The following is a 15,524-nucleotide window of genomic DNA, read 5'->3' as shown; positions in this document are numbered from 1 at the left end:
AATTACCTATCAGTTGATGTGTGATGGTCTACATGTTTCAGCCCCTGTGCATAATTAAATGGGGCTTTCTTCAGGACCGGGCAGGTGAATAGGTGAGTGGCGAAAAAGAATAGAGCCATGTGTTTTAAAAACCATGCGGTACCTACACACTCTCTAAGGTGTGTGGTGAAAAGTGTGAAAAAGGAGAGTGTCGGCGTACTTACTGACACGTCAATGAGGCAGAAAAATTCCTGTAGGGAAGCAAGAAGACAAGACACAACATATAACTAGTTAACATGTAACCAGTTCATCTGTATGCAACATAAAATGCAATCTTATAGGTCAGAGTTAAAGTTGTGTGTTGGTCTTTGAGAGGGGACACTACAGTGACTATGTTCGAGGTACTCATGCAGGTAGCGGCATGCTTTGATACTGTGCGGCATGCTGCTGGAGTGGTCAATTCATGGGTCAGTGTACGGCGAGCTGCTGTCCCGTGAGAAAGGCTCGGGTGAAGCATTCATTACGTTGATAACTACTAGTTATTTTAAGGACTGTTGGGAGTGATGTCCCGTGGGCCCTGGAAGATCTAGAGCCTGCGTGGAATGGCGGTGTGGGATGGAGGGTTTGTCGTTTTATAAAAGCAAACTGTTAGAAGCGGCGAGTGGTGGCCAGAATCAATTATATCTGTGCTGTAAAATCAAAATAATGAGATGAAAAGCAATGTAACCAACTAGTTAAAAACACCAAGAGAAGGACAATGGTGCAGTAAAATAACGAAAGAAGTGCACCAATAATTACAATGCCATCGGAGTAATGACGAGTATCGGGGCTCGGGGGAGAGGCTCGGCTGCATCCGATCTGGAATGGTAAAATGACAGTGCTGCAATGAGCCTGTGGCAAAGTGAGGGGCTTACTGGAATCCAGCATATGAGAGCAGAGTGCAGCCTTACTTGAAAGAGTAGGGTCCTCTGCTACTTAACCTATGTCTGGTCCCCGCGGTCCTGGCCGATGACTGCAGGTCCGGAGAGAAGGGGTTTAAATGCAAAGAGTACGCTCGTACCCGCACTTCCGGGATTGGTATGAGTTGCCGGGTGGTTGCGCATGCGCAGAGCACAATGCCGGTCCAGTGCTGTGTGTCGGCCATGTTGGGAGGGGCCTGGATGTTGTGTTAGACCTATAGATAGTGGGTATCCGAGGCATGCTGGGGATCATGGGCTGGTGAGTAGGTGTGTAGAAACGCACATTACACACCCCAAATAAATGGTTTGGGACAGAGACTGACTAGAACTAATGAGCTAATGAGCGAGTGCCTTAGAAACACAGAATGTGATTTCTGTGCTTCTAGGTGGGTGTCACATTGTCAGTAAAAAGGTGTCTAGTGCTCCGCTGCTTGGCTTTATTCCCTGATGCAAGCCCCGGTATCGGGGGTGCCTGCCATTGGCAAAGGAGTCACAGGGGGTGTGCAGAAGTCATTACTCCTGTGTGTGTGGGAATGCCAATGTGATAATGACACGCTGTGCTGTGGGCTGAGTGTCCCGTATGCTGTGGCGAGGCATTTTGTAATCGGCTGCTTGGGGAAAGGTGCATAAGCATGTTCCGGGATTCAGAAGTGACTGGGGCCGGCAAGGAGTCAATGATGGCCCAGTATTGGGACAATAAGGTTTGAGAGTCCTGGAGTTCAGTCACGGGGCAGTGTTGTGACAGGATGTTGAGGCAATTCGCGGCTGGCCTTAAGCTCAAGTTATAGTGGCCAACTGTGGTGTCACCAGTGTACAGAGACCTGATGTGGTAGCACAAAATGTTTTATGCGTAACGTGCAGTGGTGTGTCACAAACCCAGCGGTATGACGTGACACTACTGGTGTTAGTAGTCCTGCAGACTCAGTGTCTGCTAGGACTGTTCCCGGGGATATTGTCATTGAGGCCCACCTTGTGGCTGGAGAGACGATAAATCCATCATTGTTCTTTTTGTAGTAGCTGATGTTGTATGTTAGGCATGTTAGCATCCAAAGCCTCAATGATGACCCATCTCATGTCGTTGGTAGTGTGTCCCATTTCCAGGAAGTGGTTGGCATCTTGGTTGTGTTCTTGTGGCTTCATATGGTGCTTCGATGTTCACATATTCGGGTTTTCACTTTCCTATTCGTCATCCCGATGTAGGTTAGGTTGCAGGGGCACTTGATCCGGTAAATGACATGAGCGGTGTTACAATTTGTATGGTTGCGCAATTGCCATGTCTTCCCTGGTTCTAGCTGTAGCGTCTTTGTGGTTGCCGTCAAGTGGCAAACACTGCAGTTGCCGCAAGCATAATGGCCAATTACCTTGGGCAGGCCCCAAGCATTCAACATGGTGTTGTTTTGTGTTTGAACTGGGGCTGGCCTGGTAGACACAACGGCGTCCTTGATAGGTTTTGCTTTTTTGTGAGATAGGAGTGGGGGATCCCACTTTAGGTTGCCTGTTCCTAGGATTTTCCAGTGTTTCCTTATTATGCTTGACACTTGGTTGGAGACTGTGTTAAAGGTGGTGACGCATGTCAGAGGCATGGGCGTTGATTCACGTGGGTGAGTATCAAGGAGACCCTCACGGTTTTGATTCCTGGCACGTTTCCTTGCTTTGTTTGTGATGTGTTTTGGATATCCGCGGTCCTTCAATGTGATGGTGATGTAATTTGCCTGTCTTTTGAAGTCGGTCACATTACTGCAGTTTCTCCTTATTCGCAGGTACTGTCCATAAGGAAGATTTTCCCTCAATGGCCTGGGATGGAAGCTGGAGAAGTGTAGTAGAGAGTTGCGAGCTGTGGGCTTAAAGTGTGTCTTGCTTTTCAGGTGACTCTCTTCTGCCTCAATGTCCAGGTCTAGAAACGTGATTTTGAGGGGGTCAAAACTGTACGTGAATTTTAGATTGTTGTCACAGGTGTTGAGCCATTGGCAAAAAGCAGTGAGAGTCTCGCTATTGCCTTCCCAGATCAGTAGGATATCATCTATATATCGTTTATAGAATCTGATCTCTGGGATTTTTGGTGTGTCATTGGTGAAGATGTACTGTGTCTCAAAATGGTGTACGTATAGACCTGCTATGCTGGGGGCGAACACGCTCCCCATTGAAGTACCATACTTCTGGAGGTACAGTTGGCCCTCAAACTCGAAGAAGTTGTCTTTTAAAGCGAGTTTGGTGCAGTCCCAGATGAATTGAGTGGGTCTGGTATGGCCAGTCAGTTCATTCCAGAGCCATTGCCTGGACTCTTAGGGTGTCATCTTGCGGCAGGCTCGTATACAGTCTCTCTCCGTCCAGGCTCGCAAGTAGGGATGTTTCTGGGTTATATGGTAAGCCTTCAAGCAGTCTGAGGATATCCTTGGTGTCCTGTAGGTAGGTATTGGTGGTTTTCACCGTAGGTTGAGGAAAGAAATCGCAGTAACGTGACAGGGGCTCGAGGAGTGAGCCGATGCCAGATACGATAGGTCGCCCTGGAGGAGGTATTCTGTTCTTGTGGATTTTGGGTACCACATAGAAGTAGGGAATTTTCACCCAAGATGACGTCAACAACATCTTAGCCAATCCCCCACTCATGGCAGATTTCAACGTGGCCACATCAATAGCCCAACCAGCAGACTGGGAGAGTCTCAACGAGAAAAAACATAATCGCATAAGAACAATTCTACATGGGGTCATCCTCACAGAATACTTGAGGAATAACACAGCCCCAAAGGGACTCATAGTCACGAATGCTCTTCGCATCTTCCTAGACGACGTAACCTTCAGGAAAGACTGGGCACAGATAGCGTGGAGATGCACGAGAGACTGGATTATTCTTATATTCCAAACTGCTAAACGTCTCTCTGATGCCATTCTCATTGAAATCCAAGCAATGGAAACAAACTTTAAAGCCACCCTTACATCCTTCAAAAAAAGACTGGACGAGACAAACAAAGAAATCAATGAGTACAAAGAAAGCCTCACACAGAACAAAATAAATAAATTTCAGAACGACCTCAAGAAGTTCTCCTACCTGAAAATATACCCTTACGCTGACACAAACTACAAACCCCCAAGAGGAGTGACACTTCAGGAGGTTCATCAGATGAAGACTCATCAGGAAGTAGCAACCCCAGCACCAACAGCTACAGAAGAAAGCAGCAATGGAGAGGAAGAAACACAGGATGGCAACAACCATGGCTACCGGCACCACCAGGACTTAACATGCAATACCCGGGCCAATATCCACCGATGCATCCACCATATGGATACGGCTAGAACATGCAGTTTGGACGCCCACCCCACCACCTTTTGCTAACCAAAACCAGAGGTTTCCTTTTTTAGGGGGAGGCCCACGAGGCAGAGGGAGAAGACGCAGAGGCAACCAAGTACACTGGGGAGAAGACCAGCACGAGGGAGCCCTAACGAGGAGCAAAGCCAAGGACCAGCAACCAGGCCCCAGCACGAGATGAGCCTGGTCACCAACCTCTCGTCCTATTCACTGACGAAAACGGAACAAGACGTCCTAGAGAAAAGGTTGGGTTTCGTACCAACGTCCAGATTAGACAAATTTCAGCTACAATGTGAGCTGGCATCCTTCTTCCGTAAACTAAGACTAAAAACATATTTTGAGAATGCACAACCTCCCCCCACAGCAACACCCGAGGGATACACGTAGTTCAGAGTAAAGTCCACCTTCATGCCTCCACCTACTGCTATCCCACCTGAGATATCAGTATACGAACAAGCGGTATTCAAAGACGTGGAAGAACTCAAAGAAAATCATCCCTTCCAGAACACCACCCCAGCAGAACGAGCAGCCATACAACCCCTGAGATCCAATGACGCCACAAGGGCGGAGGAACAGTAATCATGAACAAGGAAGACTATCAGCATGAGTGCATTAGACTCCTGAGTGACACTAAAAACTACTAGAAACTTCATTAAGACCCTAGTGACAACCTAAAGGTCTGCATTCAACACCTAGTGGAAGAAGCGGAAACCACAGGACTCATAACATCTTGCGAAGACAAATTTCTCACTACATCTGAAGGCAAATTTCCCTACTTTTACATGGTACCCAAAATCCACAAGAACAGAATACCTCCTCCAGGGCGACTTATCGTATCCGGCATCGGCCCTCTCCTCGAGCTCCTGTCGCGTTGATGCGATTTCTTTCTTCAACCTATGGTGAATACCACCAATACCTACCTACAGGACACCAAGGATCTCCTCAGGCTGCTTGAAGGCTTACTATAGAACCCAGAAACATCCCTACTTGTGAGCCTGGACGTAGAGCGCCTGTATACGAGCCTGCCGCAAGATGACACCCTAAGAGTCCTAGCAATGGCTCTGGAAGGAACTGACTGGCCATACCAGACATACACGCAATTCATCTGGGACGGCGCCAAACTCGCTTTAGAAGACAACTTCTTCGAGTTTAAGGGCCAACTGTACCTCAAGAAGTATGGTACTTCAATGGGGAGCGTGTATGCCCCCAGCATAGCAGGTCTATACGTACACCATTTGAGCCACAGTACATCTTCACCAATGACACACCAAAAATCCCAGAGATCAGATTCTATAAACGCTATATAGATGATATCCTACTGATCTGGGAAGGCAATAGCGAGACTCTCCCCGCTTTTTGCCAATGGCTCAACACCTGTGACAACAATCTAAAATTCACGTACAGCTTTGACCCCCTCAAAATCATGTTTCTAGACCTGGACATTGAGGCAGAAGAGGGTCACCTGAAAAGCAAGACACACTTTAAGCCCACAGCTCGCAACTCTTCTACACTTCTCCAGCTTCCAACCCAGGCCATTGAGGGAAAATCTTCCTTATGAACAGTACCTGCGATTAAGGAGAAACTGCACTAATGTGACCGACTTCAAAAGACAGACAAATGACCTCACCATCAAATTGAAAGACCCCGGATATCCAAAACACATCGCAAACAAAGCAAGGAAACGTGCCAGGAATCAAAACCGTGAGGGTCTCCTTGATACTCACCCACGTGAATCAACACCCATGCCTCTGACATGCGTCACCACCTTTAACACAGTCTCCAACCAAGTGTCAAGCATAATAAGGAAACACTGGAAAATCCTAGGAACAGGCAACCTAAAGTGGGATCCCCCACTCCTATCTCACAAAAAAGCCAAATCTATCAAGGACGCCGTTGTGTATAGCAGGCCAGCCCCAGTTCAAACACAAGACAACACCATCTTGAATGCTTGGGGCCTGCCCAAGATAATTGGCCACTATGCTTGCGGCAACTGCAGTGTTTGCCACTTGACGGCAATCACAAAGACACTACAGCCAGAACCAGGGAAGACATGGCAATTGCACAACCATACAAATTGTAACACCGCTCATGTCATTTACCGGATCATGTGCCCCTGCAACCTAATCTACGTCGGGATGACGAATAGGAAAGTGAAAACTCGAATATGTGAACATAGAAGCACCATACGATGCCGCAAGAACACAACCAAGATGACTAACCACTTCCTGGAAATGGGACACACTACCAACGACATGAGATGGGTCATCATTGAGGCTTTGGATGCTAACATGTCTAACATACAACATCAGCTACTACAAAAAGAACAACAATGGATTTATCGTCTCTCCAGCCACAAGGTGGGCCTCAACGACAATATCCTCTGGAACAGTCTTAGCAGACACTGAGTCTGCAGGACTACTAACACCAGTAGTGTCACGTCATCCCGCTGGGTTTGTGACACACCACTGCACGTTACGCATAAAACATTTTGTGCTACCGCATCAGTTCTCTGTACACTGGTGACACCACAGCTGGCCACTATAACCTGAGCTTAAGGCCAGCAGCGAATTGCCTCAACATCCTGTCGCAACACTGCCCCATGACTGAACTCCGGGACTGTCAAACCTTATTATCCCAATACTGGGCCATCATTGACTCGTTGCCAGCCTCAGTCATTCTGAATCCCGGGACATTCTTATGCACCATTCCTCAAGCAGTCTATTACAAAATGCCTCGTCGCAGCATACGGGACACTCAGCCCGCAGCACAGCGTGTCATTATCACTTTGGCATTCCCACACACACAGGAGTAATGACTTCTGCACACCCCCTGTGACTCCTTTGCCAACGGCAGGCACCCCCGATCCCGGGGCTTGCATCAGGGAATAAAGCCAAGCAGCGGAGCACTAGGCACCTTTTTACTGACAATGTGACACCCACCTCGAGGCACAGAAATCGCATTCCGCGTTTCTAAGGCACTCGCTCATTAGCTCATTAATTCTAGTCAGTCTCTGTCCCAAACCATTTTTTTGGGGTGTGCAATGCGCGTTTCTACACACTTACTCACCAGCCCATGATCCCCAGCATGCCTCGGATACACACTATCTATAGGTGTAACACGACATCCAGGCCCCTTCCAACATGGCCGACGCACAGCACTGGGCTGGCATTGTGGTCTGCGCATGCGCAACCACCCGGCAATGCTGACTTATACCAATCCCGGAAGTGCGGGTACGAGCATACTCTCTGCATTTAAACCCCTTCTTTCCGGACCTGCAGTCATCGGCCGGGACCGCGGTGATCAGACATAGGTTAAGTAGCAGAGGACTCTACTCTTTCAAGTAAGGCTGCGCTCTGCTCTCATATGCTGGATTCCAGTAAGCCCCTCACTTTGCCACAGGCTTATTGCAGCACTGTCATTTTACCATTCCACATCGGATGCAGCTGAGCCTCTCCCCCGAGCCCTGATACTCGTCATTACTCCGATGGCATTATAATTATTGGTGCACTTCTTTCGTTATTTTACTGCACCATTGTACTTCTCTTGGTGTTTTTAACTAGTTGGTTACATTGCTTTTGCTCTCATTGTTTTGATTTTAAAGCACAGATATAATTGATTCTGGCCACCACTCGCCGCTTCTAACAGTTTGCTTTTATAAAACAGCAAACCCTCCATCCCACACTGCCATTCCACGCAGGCCCTAGATCTTCCAGGGCCCACGGGACATCACTCCCAGCGGTCCTTAAAATAACTAGTAGTTATCAACGTAATGAATGCTTCACCCCAGCCTTTCTCACGGGACAGCAGCTCGCCGCATGCTGCCCCGTGAATAGACCACTCCAGCAGCATGCCACACAGTATCAAAGCATGCTGCTAGCTGCATGAGTACCTCGAACATAGTCACTTTAGTGGCCCCCGTCGAGGACCAACACACAACTTTAACTCTGACCTATAAGACTGCATTTTATGTTGCGTACAGATGAACTGGTTACATGTTAACTAGTTATATGTTGTGTCTTGTCTTCTTGCTTCCCTACAGGAATTTTTCTGCCTCATTGACGTGTCAGTAAGTACGCCGACACTCTCCTTTTTCACACTTTTCACTACACATCTTAGAGAGTGTGTAGGTACCGCATTGGTTTTAAAACACGTGGCTCTATTCTTTTTCGCCACTCACCTATTCACCTGCCGGTCCTGAAGAAAGCCCCATTTAATTGTGCACAGGGACTGAAACATGTAGACCATCACACATAGCCAACTGATAGGTAATTACTCCTTACTAGTTGCATCACACAGATTTTATTATATATCATGAGCCGCCATTAATAAACCTAAGGCAAGGATCCTCAGAGATAATTTTTAGCAGTAGAATTTCACATCACATTTCGCACCAACACCTGCTCCGCTGAAATCAGGCGTCGTAGCACAACCGGGAGGAATTCGGCCACCCGGTTGGGACCCCGATGATGAAGCATGACACCAACCAGGTTGGTGTGTGAGGGGTCTTTTAAATACCCAATGGGTCTCAACTCATGCCACTAACAGTGACAACAAGTATCCACATACACATAGTGGGCTCGTCCACATTGTTTACATTTCATAAGCTTCAGGGAACCAGGACGCGAGCCCTCAATACCCTTGCTCTTCCATTGTTTTTCCTAAAATAACATTTTAACCATTGATACACGGCTAATTAAAGTTAAAAGAAGAAGAGATCATTTATCTAACAAGAAAATCCTGCAAAGTCTTAGAAATAGAGGGCATTTCTAAAGATGCAAAATAATGTAAAAGTGATTCTTGAGTCATTTCCTGCGTCTCTTCACAAATCCTTCTGAAATGCTGTAAAAAAAACTCCTGCAATTTCCTCTTTAGAATCTACAATTGTATCCAGAATCGGATCTCTAATCTGGGCGACTGTATTGTTACTATTCGGAGTTTTTGTGAGCCAAGCCAAGTAGCGTCCAATATGTTGACTCTCTTCGTAAAGCTTTTATTTATTAGCCTTGCTACCCTAAATTAACTGAAGATAAAAAATTGCCTGAGATTGTCTTTAGCTACTGCTAAATCTTGAAGGAGACCTGTCTTCTGAGATTCAAACCTAGCCATCTTTAAATTAATTGTAACTTTTTCAATCTCCTCCTGTAGGGACAACATCTTCTGAGAGCGTTGTTTACTCAGCGCCGCTGTATATGCTATTACCTGTCCTCTAAAGCTGCTTTAAAAGCTTCACATACAGAGAATATAAGAGCTGAATTCTCATTGATTTAAAAAAAAAATGCTTAATAAATGACTGCATTACAGCAGTCCACTCCGCATCTTTGAGAAGAGATTTATCAAAACACCAACGCCTAACACTTTGAGGATGTGTTTCCTTCATATGGATTTTAATACAAATAGCTGAATGGTCAGAGAAGGCATTGGAAATTACCTCTGCCTCACCTCTGGATTACAGATTATCAATAAAAAAAAATCTATTCGAGATGCGGTCTTATATCTAGAAGAATAATGTGTATAATCTGACTGCCCTGAATAATTTTGTTGGCACAGATCCAGCAAAGCGAAATCCTTTTTCATCATAGTGATCAACTTCTTTGATTTGGGTTTTAATTGTTTCTTAGCTGGATTGGAAGTATCTAGACGAATATCCTGAATAAAGTTGAAATCTCCCCCCCAAATTATAGAACTCTCAGAAACAGCCAATAAATCATAAATCTGAAGTAGAGCAGATGTGTCATCAAATATAGGGCCATAATAGTTCAAGAGATCAAATACTACCCCACTATGGTCGATTTTTACATAGATCCAATGACCTTGAACATCGTGACTAATTTAATACTTGACTATTGCAGTTATTAGAAAATATAATAGCCACCCCATGAACTGACAAATTGGCCGAAGCAAAGTAGGCTTGATTATATCCCTTTGGAAGAATCAATTTAGGTGAATCAGACTTAAAATGAATCTCCTGGAGAAACAGCACTTTTGGGGAGAAAGAGAGCAACCAAGTTAACATTGCCCTGGCTTGTCTTGAATTCAACCAGCCATTTGCATTGCACGAGATTATTTTGATGCTATCCATTCATTAAAAAAATTACAAAAAATAGCAACTTTACTGCACCAAAAACCCTTAAATTGCAATCTTAAAAGAGTATAAGAAAAAATCCACTTAAGTAAACAATCAAAAAGCAGTCCAGTAATTTTTTCTCTGCTGTCCCAACCCCACCCTATCCACCGCGAACCCCCACATGGCGGGCGTCTCCCTAACATTACGCCACACGAAACCCCTTGCTGATGGATTCCATGGAATTGCATTGTAACCAGTCAGAATAGGATCCCCACCACCACCACCACCCCATCCTACTTAGGAAAAGAGAGAAAGACAAAAAAGGAGAGAAAATAGGAGTTAATACCATGCTATATACATCTCTAATTTTGGATTATCTTTAAGAAGTCCTGTGCTTCTGAAAGAAAATTGAAGACCTTAAATGAATGAAATGAAAACTGAACCATATCCTGCTGTAAAATGTAATTTCATGAAAAGTCCACTGCAAGCCAAAACTGTTTCATATACTCAAATTGACAAACAAAACTAGTGATGTGAAATAGTTCTATGAAAGGAGAACCCAAATGAGGGACTGCACTGCCCAAAGACACATCAAATTATTACAATAAAGATGGATGCTATTATTTTAAATTAGAAGTAAAGAATAACAACAGAGGAAAAAGAATGACATTTATCTGAAAGGCAAGTAGGTAATTTGAAATTATTTTATACCAATGCTGACAAATATGCACAACAAAATATTTGCAATGGGAATAGAGAAATAAAAAAACCAAATGTATCCTATTCATCTGAAATAAAGCTGTCTGTTAACTGCCTTCTAGATCTTAAAAGCTTCAAAAAAATCTAGAAAATGAAGGAAGAATACTTAATTTTATCAAACATGTCTACTTAAGCAAATGCTTTCCTAATTTTACATGAGCCATGTTTAATCCATTTACATTCTGCTGTTACCTATTGTTGTCTTCTTTGTCAGCAGAGATTCTGTTTTTAGAAATGGAAGACTGGTGAGAAGATCGAGATTCAGACATAGAAACACATTAGAGTGACTGGGCACACTACCCAGTAGATTGATCCATGTAAAGGCGAAATATCAACTCCTCAATGGCACATTAATTACGTCTGTGCTTTATGGTGGAGAAGACCCAAATTATGCCTTGCGATAACTAAATTGGAGGACTGTGGCCTAGCTGAGTGACATGCTTGGCAGAGATGCCTCCTCGATTGGGATTACTCCCCCCAGAATACTTCAAGAGGCGCTGAGAACAAGCGTGTAACCGTTTCTTGCAGCAAGAAGCGGAGTGGGTGGCCTGATCATTCAGCACACCTTATTATTTGCCAAAGATAGATTGCACTTGAATATCCCAAAACAAAGCGGATGCGGGATGCCACGCTGGATGGTGGAATATATGTGAAGCACCAGCTTCGGTGCAATATTTCAATCTAACTAAAACAGAGATGATAAGAACATCTACAAGCCAGCCTCGCACCATAACAAAATAGTTTGCGAGTAGAGACAAGCACGACAGTCACCCTATACACGCCTATAGATTTGCACGTGCCACCCCTGGAATCTACACCATCAATAAGTTGAGGCTGTTTGAATCTCCCCAACAGTTGACAAGCCTGATACCTGCACTTGAATGGAGGGGAGACTTGCCATGATATGACTTTAACAGATTTCTACCAAGCATTCTGGCACTTGTTGTTGCTCTTGCATGCCAACCTCTCTTTCTAATTGTTAGCTACTACTGGGGCCAACAATATATATCAACCTCAGCATGGTGTAAACTTCAAAAATATATTTATAATAGCTGCTGACACTTCTGCACAGTCACAGAAAGTGAGCAGGGATTGTGGGACGCCCCCTCATGGGTCCACTGTGCTACACTGGGCAATCATATTAATAAACATATAAGCCTGAACTTCACAACCAGTGGTATGACAAAAGCAGCAGATTCAGACTCACAGGCTGATAGCAGGAGTGCTTCAAAATCTCAAGAAGAAGAATAATAACTAACTGACTCGAAAGATCTATTGTACACAATACAACAAAGCATGTCCGTAATGGATAATAAAGCAGATACCTTAGCCAACAGTATGGAAATTATGGCTACAAAGGTAGAGAAGCAAGACTAGTGGATGCCAACCGCTGAGCAATGAATATCCAGCATGGAAGATATATGCAAGATAAATCTGATAAATTGCTCAATGGAAAAAGTACTGTCTGTCATTATGGCCAAATATAAGGACCTGGAGGAAAAATACCAGCAAAATAACGTATGGGTCAAAGGAGAACCGGAATCAATAAACACAGGCAAACTAGAGAGTTATATCTAAGCCATGCTGGTCTCCCTGTTTGAAAGAGAACGTTTCTATAAACTACTATTTATTGAATGAGCGACTGACTTGCTGTTAAATTGTTCCCTGATTTTACTGTCACTGTGCAGAAGGCACAGTGCAAATTCCTGCCACTCAAGAAAAACAATGAAACCAATGGGAATATAATACACTATGCTTTATCCTGCTAGACTTAAAATTACGCTGGAAGATAAACAGCATGTGTTTCACCTCCCCAGAGCACCACCACATTCTTGAAAAGAGTATGTTTCCCACAAAAATAATTCAGGCCGTATTTCACTACAGCCTCTATCTCCACCCAACTCAGTGACTCAGACTAATGTTAGTGAATACTGGTCATAAGTGAAAGTTCTGCACAATTGTCAAATCAGCTACATAAGGCACTCATCATATTGAATTATGCTGGTGGCATAAAGTCCACAAGAGACTGACTATAATTTGTCCCGGTTGATAAGTGAATTCACTGGTGATATCTGCAGGCATATCCAAGCAAAATGGAGAGATGTGTACCTCAATCTTACACTGGTTACTCACCTCAACTTTCTTATCAACCTATTTGGAGCATTACCCTAGGATACCAACTAAATCAGCAGGTGCTCTGGGTTTGTTATTTTTCAGGGAGGGAATAGCTGTTAGCATAATTGGGATGCTGAAGTTGAAGGGAGGAGGGTTTAGAGATGTTGGGAGTTTGTTTATAATTATGATTTTTGGGATGCCAGCAAGTGGGTGGGTTCTCCACCATACTGTCTGATGGCCCCAATTGGGAGTTCTGTAAGTGTCTCAATGGTATGCTAGGGGGCATTCACTTTTACTAATGGGTCGTAGAGATATTTTCTTCAGTGTGAGACTCTTTTTCATTTTTTTGGTGCATTTCTGCCTTTTACAAAATTAAGGCTCCCTGTTTTCCATTTGTACAGATGTGTATAGATAAATTCATAGAAAACAATGTGTTTTCTGTCTGTATTTATTTTTATAAGTGGATACATTCAGAAAATTGTGCTGCCTTTAAGCAACTCTGTGCTGCTTTCATGAATTATAGCCCAACAGCTGAGCAGAAGGACTGCATGGGAAAATTAAAAAATAGGATAAAATGTCTTTAAATAACGGCATGTGTCAATATACATTTGTGGTATAATGCTAGTATTTACCAGTGGATGCATTGTCATGTAATATTTGGCAGCTTAAATTGCTAAAACACTACTGACATCAAAGTATGAGTACGTGTCGATCAGTTAAATAAATATGGAGATGTACAGTTTTACAACTTCATTTATACTCAAAACACAAAATAAATATGGATAAATACAGATAAAATGGCCCAAAAATAAATATGGATAAATATAGATGGAAGTGTCTAAAAAATAAATACTATAAAACCGGGAGCCCTATACATAATATAGGAATCATAACTCACATAAGTAGCACTGCCAATTAGGTAGATTATGGTACTGATAACTGGTCCTGATGAATTGCCATTGGCGCTTTGTGAGCAGATTGAGGCAAGAAGCATCTTGGCCTTTTTTAAACCTGGGATTCATTAGTATCCTTGTAGGTTTCGAGTCTGTTTTTAACATTGGCATGAGTTCTCAGCATGAATAAAGAATAATCTATTGATAACCCATAGACAGTTTTAATCTCACGTATTCCCAAACTACCACCCTAACTTTCATCCCTTTCCCAAGCTAGGTGTAGGCCACTACTCAACTGCTTTTCCTAGACAGTCTTGGGTAAGAAAAAGATCTCTGGCAAAGAGACTCCTTGTTGGTGCCCACTGGGCATTGCAACTCCCACTCATCAAGGAGCACCTCTTCAGTGGGTGAGGCCATGTATTCGATAAGGGGTGCTTCTTCTGTCTGACCTGCCCACATGAAATATCAATGAAGTATTAATCTCTCACCGAAATAGCACACCTGCTTTGTGTGATTACTTCAGGAACTGGGGGATGTGTGCTGGGCCCCTTTTAGCACCTTATTTGTTTTCCATAGGGAGTTTGTTTATCGCATCTCTCTTCTGAAGCTGTTAGTCCATGTTCTCATAGATGGAAGAGGTGACTTATTAATGTGCTGATGGGGGTGACAGTATGAAACCCTTTATGATGATATGATTATCCAACCGAAATGATGGAAAATAGAATCTCATTCTTATCCTGTAATGTGAGAGGTTTAAATAGCCCACATAAAACCAGACAGGTGTTAGTTTACCTAGATAGGCACAAAGTGGAGATTGCTTATTTGCAGGAGACCCAATTATATAGACATCTGAAGAGCCTATTGCTAAAAAAGATGGGCAGCACAGAGATGTGCTTCACCATACTCTTATTTGGTGGTGCTTTAACCGATATCAAAAAAGGAAAGACAGTTTCAGCTCAAGATGTAAAGATGACCAAGGCATATACATTATAGTGTATAGTGCAGGCTTTGTAAACACAAATAGACCAAATATGGAACATCCATCATTCTATATGGAGTAGAATCCTAGCCTTACTCTGGGTGTGATCTTACTACGTATCTAAAACATGAGATTAGTAGTTCAACAAAGACAGGATGGCATGGGAAAGCAGGTGCCCAAATTATTACAGATGGCATGGAGGAAAATGGTGTTGTTGATCTATGGAGAACTAGACATCGCTGCATAAAAGAGAATACGTTTGTATCATTGTTTCACAACTCATATTTAAGGTTGGACTATTGACTAGCTACAAAAGATAAGAATACCTGAGTAAGCACCATTATGCACTTGCCAAGCACTCTACCCGATCATGCACTCGTCTGTTTCTACATGCCCCGCCCCCCCTTTTACAAGAAAACTTCACTCATGTGCCCTGGTTGAAAGTGTATTCAGGGATTAAATCAAGGCTGTA

Source organism: Lissotriton helveticus, chromosome 10, assembly GCF_964261635.1.
Source record: "Lissotriton helveticus chromosome 10, aLisHel1.1, whole genome shotgun sequence".
Lineage (NCBI taxonomy): Eukaryota > Metazoa > Chordata > Amphibia > Caudata > Salamandridae > Lissotriton > Lissotriton helveticus.
Note: the sequence above shows the minus strand (reverse complement) of the source record.